The sequence below is a fragment of the Adiantum capillus-veneris genome, chromosome 23 (genome assembly GCF_014529385.1).
Source record: "Adiantum capillus-veneris isolate H3 chromosome 23, ASM1452938v2, whole genome shotgun sequence".
Taxonomy (NCBI): Eukaryota; Viridiplantae; Streptophyta; class Polypodiopsida; order Polypodiales; family Pteridaceae; genus Adiantum; species Adiantum capillus-veneris.
In genome coordinates, this window is record NC_140953.1 from 3,493,997 (window position 1) to 3,500,901 (window position 6,905).

A 6,905-nucleotide genomic window follows, 5' to 3' on the forward strand; every position below is an offset into this window, starting at 1 on the left:
CCAAACAAAAGGCCTATGCTCCCTTGGGAATTTACAAGCACACACCCACCCAAAGGACCATATCACATAGGAACAAAATCATGTCAAAGCACGAATTTACAGCACACGCCGACCAATCCATATAAATACAAGGGCCTACCCTTTCATAATTGAACCTCACAAACCCACAACTTCAACATCAATTTCACAAGTCATAGATACATGCCCTCCCAATCTGTATGCACACAATTTTTCACTAGGTTGCCATAGCCATAGCCTTGCAGGGAACTAGTCGTAACCTGAAGAGCACAATTTCAATCAGGGTACTTTAAAGCTTGGAAGAAATCTTGAAAAACGATTGTCAAGAAAGATGAAGTTGAAAAAAATTGAATCTACACGCCACTACATGAAAAATTGACGCGAACAGAGAGTTGTCCCGGTACGACTACACGTTGGAGAAGGAGAAAGGGAAACACACCCAGCACACAACACAATGCATCAATGTAGCCCAGGGTATACACAGCGCCCAAATCCACTAGAGTTCACCTTCAAAACTTGACACTACCCACAAGCAAAATACAGCCTGCACACAACTATACGCACACACGCCTTACAATGCACCAGAAAGACCCAGTCACTCTACTCTGCTCAATTCACAGTCTTCCACACACACACAGCCTCTCTCTATCTCTCTTTTCACAACAAACTTCAGGGGGGGGGGGGGGGGGGGGGGGGCACACATTGACACACGCCCCGAACCACACGCACACAAGCAGAGAAGAGAAGGGGGAAGGGGGAATGACGTCAAGAAGACAACAACAATGAATGATCCTCTTGCATACACAACACCATGTACAACCAATACCATGCCGGCACAAACCTCAGCAAAAAGACAATGGTTCAAAATCCTACATAGGACAAAGAGCATAATGGCCAAAAGACCATAATGGCAAAATGCCCCAAAAAATGAACGTATACATCCTTTTATAAGGGTGTGTCTTGGAGACCTAAAAAAGAAAAATGGGAGATCTCTCATCTCATGCAGTTCTCTTTGAGCTCCTTTTGGAATTTCCTTACATTGCTAGTACATGGCACACTTCACCTTTGGTAACTCTTGCATGATGCAAAGATCTATCCTTTGTCCGCCCTTGCACTTGCCCTCTTTGTTCTTCTTGATCCACTAGCCTTTGTGGCAGGTGGGACTTCCCCTTTAAGCCTTCAAACTCTCTCTTTCTTTCTCACTTCACTGGCCTTTGTGGCCCTCTATCTCATTGCTAGGGGATACCTCATCGGATGGCTTTTGCACCTCCTCAAACTGTCTCTTTCTCCCTCTTTTTTCCGCGGGACCCCTCCCCTAAGCAAGCAATAGCGACCTCACTATGGGGGGGGGGGGTGACTCATCTCCTCAAAATTGGGGGGTCAAAATGGGGTGGCCCCCTTGAGCGCAGGACTAAACCCCTAAGGGCACACCATGTCATCACTGTGCCCGCCTCTCTCTCAAAGCCACCGGCCACCGCCAAGGAGCGCCGCCTCAGCCAAAACAACCAGTGCTATCGTCTTTGCAAGGCCCCGTGCCGCAAACACAGATCCATGAAGGCCCGCCATTGTTGTGCTCAAGAGATAGCTCCCTCTCACGCTTCACATGCCCAATGGGGCTCACATTTTGGGTTAAATACCCCACCATCCAGCCACCACACTACGCATATGGGACATCCCGATGCCACATGGCAGTCACGGGTCCCCCAAGCCTCTAAGGCCCTTGCAGCTTTCCAAAAAAAATCTTCATACAGTGCTTGTTTTTTCTAGGCCCTCCTTCCCCAGGCTCCCATGTCTTGCTCTAATGTCGGATTGCCAAGCCGTAAAGCCCAGCTGCAAGATCACTTTGTCGACTCTGATTTCATCCAACCTTGCCACACTTCAAGATTCCCTGAGCCCCCGAATCGAAGCCACATAAACCGAGAAAATCATCTGCAACCAATCCCAAACAAATGCACCCGATCTTTCCAACTGCTGTAACTTTCTGCTCCGGGCTTCGTTTGATGTGCAACCAACTCTTGCTAGCTCCATACATTGCACAACACCTTCTCGAACTCTGTCGTGATCCAAAGAATGCCAGATGGTACACCTCCCCATGTGGTCAGGTGGGCACCAACCTAGCCCCCAGCAAAACTTCAACTGGCCATATCTTGCAATCCGTAGCTCTAATCTGCAATCTAAAAAGAAGGATATGCTTCATAAATTGAGCACTATGTGCATGTACCTTAACATCCACTTGGGCCTCCTGTTCCCAGTTGCCCTATCCGGCAAGAATCTGCAACACATTGAACCTTCAAACTCCAATAACTTGGGCTCCGTAGCTGTGTTTCATGAGCCTTTTGGACGTGCTCCTTCAGCAGTTCAAGCTCTACATTCGTGGATTTAAAGACTGTATCTTGCATCTCCTTCATCTGTTCCCCAAATTAGCCCCTTTTGGAGCCTTTCTTGGCCTATAAACCGCATCAGTCATACATCTCCGCTGCTACCTGTCAACCCATGATCTTCCTAGCTGCTCCACCCCTTTGCCATGCATCTGCTAGCCTGGACATATCTACCCATGCCATCTTCTATGGTCGACACACTTTGGCTGTACCATCCTTGCCCACCCTTGTACACAACAACGAGCTCCAACACATGTCTGAACCTCCCTCCCAACCAAATAAAGTGGAGGCCTCAAGCATAGACCCCTGCACCCGCTGAACCAACTGTCACATAGCTGTATCTACCATCATTTTCATCAACCATAGCTTACGTACCTTCACTGGAAGCAAAGCCACTATTTGGGACTCTCCTTTCTCCACCATTGGACATGTCTCTTGCATCGGAATTTCCACCGTCTTTGGCATCACAACCTCCTCTTTGGCCACACACTCAATTCCAACATCATTGAGCCCTTCCTTGTCTACTGGCCCTTCAAGGTCGATCAGCACCACCTGCTCTTCAACTTCAACCACCTACTCTTTAAGCACCTCTTCTATCTCTTCATCATGCTCCTCCTGGGAAGAGAGAAACTCGTGCTCTTTTGCATCTACCTCATCTTCCTCCATCGGCATGGCTGCTCCGTCTCTCCTAACAAGATTCTGCACCTATTGCACCACCATGGCACATTCAACCGCCACTTTCATCAGCACAGCCATTAGCATGGCACCACGCTCCACCTTCACCTGCATTCCATCATTTGTAGGCCTAGACCGCTCCACTTGGTCCTCATCATGCACCTCGGCTTGCTCTGTTTCCTGCTCTTCTTGCACATGGGCTACTACCATATCATCAAACACATAAGAGGGCAACTCTACCTTTTCCAGCTCAGGTTCATAAAACTCCATCTCCTCGTCATAGGATGTGAACTCATCCACTCTATTCTCCTCGCTTGTCTCCTAGCTACACGAGCTTGTATCTTCATCATCACCGGCATCATATACTGACTCCGTATCTGCATCTTCATCTGCTTGCTGCTCTACAAAAGCTTGACCATCATCATGACTTTGCTCACTTTTTTCATCAACTTCTGAATCCTCGGTATCTGCAACCCCATTGTATTCTGCTACCTTTTCATGAAAACTTTCCACAAGAACAGGTTTTACCTCTTCAATCCGTACCGGAACCTCCACATTTGATATCGCTTTTGCACCTTTGTTCCCCTCAATATGGAGCTTCTCCTTGTTGACAAGCTCGTCCACCCTCGGCACATGCACATCACAAACCGGAAATATCCAAGGAACATATCCAACATTAGGCCTTACCTCAACAGGATTTGCTCTTTGAACAATTGGAACCGGACCAAAGAACACTTCACTACCTTTTCTACAGGTATGTAATTTGCTGGCTTCAACACGCCCAACTCCAGATTTTGCTTTACCTTTCTGCTCTTCATCTTTGCCAGATAGACCATGTCTTCATAGGTATCTGCATTGTCTTTGACCTTTTCTCTAATCCTCAGATGCAAGCACTCTAGCAGCTTTGACAACTTCAAGTATTGATTGCTCTTGACCCCAGTAGCAATCTCTAACTGCTTCCAACAGGCTTCAAACTACTCAATGAAAATGGAGAAATTCTTACTTACATCCTGGCGTACCGTCTTTAGCCTTGCACCAGCTTCCTCCGTCGTAATCAACACTCGAAACCGCCCCAAAAACTGGCTTCGCAATCTCTGCCATGATTCTCGATCACTACTTGGCTTGTCCTCACATCAATAGCGGCACCGTATGCAGCTTTTTTGCATCCGTCAACATACGCATCGAGAGCAGCTATAACTAGAAATCTGCTAACCAATCCTCGACATCTTCAACGCCCGTAAATATGGGGCCAAAACCTGGCTCCACCATCTCTCTCAACTTCAAATTTGACCATCGAACACTTCGACCATCAACCAACCGGAGGGGGAAAGGGGAACACACACAACACAATGCCTCACTATAGCCCAGGGCATATACAGCGCCCCAATCCGTTAGAGTTCAGCTTCAAAACTCGACACTACCTGGAAGCAAACCACAGCCTGCACACAACCATACACACACACGCCTTGCAATGCACCAGACAGACCCAATCACTCCGCTCCACTCAATTCATAGTCTTCCACACACACATAGCCTCTCTCTATCTCTCTTTTCACAACAAACTTCGGGGGGGCACACACATTGACACACGCCCAGAACCACACGCACACAAGCAGAGAAGAGAAGGGGGAAGGGGGAATGACACCAAGGAGACAACAATGAATGATCCTCTTGCATAAACAACACCATGTACAACCAATACCGTGCCGGCACGAACATCGGTAAAAAGACAATGGCTCAAAAGCCTACATAGGCCAAAGAGCATAATGGCCAAAAGACCATAATGGCAAAAAACCCCAAAAAATGAACGTATACATCCTTTTATAGGGGTGTGTCTTGGAGACCTAAAAAAGAAAAATGGGTGAGCTCTCATCTCGTGAAGTTATCTTTGAGCTCCTTTTGGAATTCCCTTGCATTGCTAGCACATGGCACACTTCACCTTTGGTAACTCTTGCATGGTGCACACATCTGTCCTTTGTCCGCCCTTACACTTGCCCTCTTTGTTCTTCTTGATCCACTAGCCTTTGTGGCGGGCGGGACTGCCCCTTTAAGCCATTGAACTCTCTCTTTCTTTCTCACTTCACTGGCCTTTGTGGCCCTCTATATCATTGCTAGGGGATACCTCCTCGGATGGATTTTGCACCTCCTAAAATTGATTCTTTCTCCCTCTTTTTTCCGCGGGACCCCTCCTCTAAGCAAGCAATAGCGACCTCGCTGTGTGTGTGTGTGTGTGGGGGGGGGGGGGGTTGACTCATCTCCTCAAAATGGGGCCCCCCCCTTGAGCATGGGATTGAACCCCTAAGGGCATGCCACGTCATCACTCGCCCGCCTCTCTCTCAGAGCCATCGGCCGCCGCCAAGGCGCACCGCATCAGCCAAAACAACCAGCACTACCATCCCTGCAAGGCCCCAAGCCGCCAACACAGAGCCACGAAGGCCCGCCATCCGGCCACCACACTGCGCATATGGGACAACCCGATGCCACATGGCAGTCACGGGTCCCCCAAGCCTCTAAGGCCCTTGCAACTTTCCAAAAAAATCTTCATACAATGCTTGTTTTTTTTGGGCCCTCATTCCCCAGGCTCCCATGTCCTACTCCAATGTCGGATTGCCAAGTCGTAAAGCCCGGTTGCAAAATCACTTTGTCGACTTTGATTTCATCCGACCTTGCCGCACTTCAAATTTCCCCAAGCCCCCGAATCAAGGCCGCAAAAACCGAGAAAATCATCTGCAACCAATCCCGAACTAATGCACCCGATCTTTCCAATTGTTGTAACTTTCTGCTCCGGGCTCCGTTTGATGTGCAACCAACTCCTGCTAGCTCCATACATTGCACAACACCTTCTCAAACTCTATCACAATCCAAAGAATGCCAGATGGTTCACCTCCCCAATGTGTTCAGGTGGGCACCAACCTAGCCCTCGGCAAAACTTCAACTGGCCATATCTTGCAATCCGTAGTTCCAATCTGCAATTTGAAAAGATGGGTATGCTCCATAAATTGAGCACTATGCGCCTGTACCCTGACATTCACTTGGGCCACCCGTCCCTAGCTGCCCTGTCAGCAAGAATCTGCAACACACTGAACCTTCAAACTCCAATAACACACTGAACCTTCAAACTCCAATAACTTGGGCTCCGTAGCTCTGTTTGATGAGCCTTCTGGACCTGCTCCTTCAGCACTTCAAGCTCTACATTCTTGGATCCAAAGACTACATCTCGCATCTCCTTCAGTCATACATCTCCACTGCTACCTGTCAACCCATGATCTTCCTAGCTGCTCCTACCCTTTGCCATGCATCTGCTAGCCTGCACATATCTACCCATGCCATCTTCTATGGTCGACACACTTCGGCTGTACCAACGTAGAGAAGGCAAGGCGAAGGCAAAAACTGCATCAAAAACCATCAAGGAGGCACAACGAGCTAAAACTTGCAAATTTATGAACTGTGGCTGAAATTTTTTAAGTTCTAACATGAGTTTTGATTATATACAAGAAGCACCTCAAATAGCACACATACGGGCACTTAAAGTAACCCGACAGCTAGCACTACACTACTAGCAGTGTATGTACATGTGCTTGCTAAAGCAAGCTAAAAAGCCCACAGACACTTTTGACATCAGGCGTCATGTCCATATGTAAAAATTTACAAAAACCATGGTTTCCAAAATGCGTGCAACATAGTTTGCCAAACCCCCAGTCTGCTAGAGCATTCATGCTCAGTACTAGACTATGCACAAGCTTATATACAGAGATACATCATGTACAAAGAAATCAGCACCATATACTCTTACCACAATCAAATGGAAAAGTATTATCCCTTGCATCCATCATG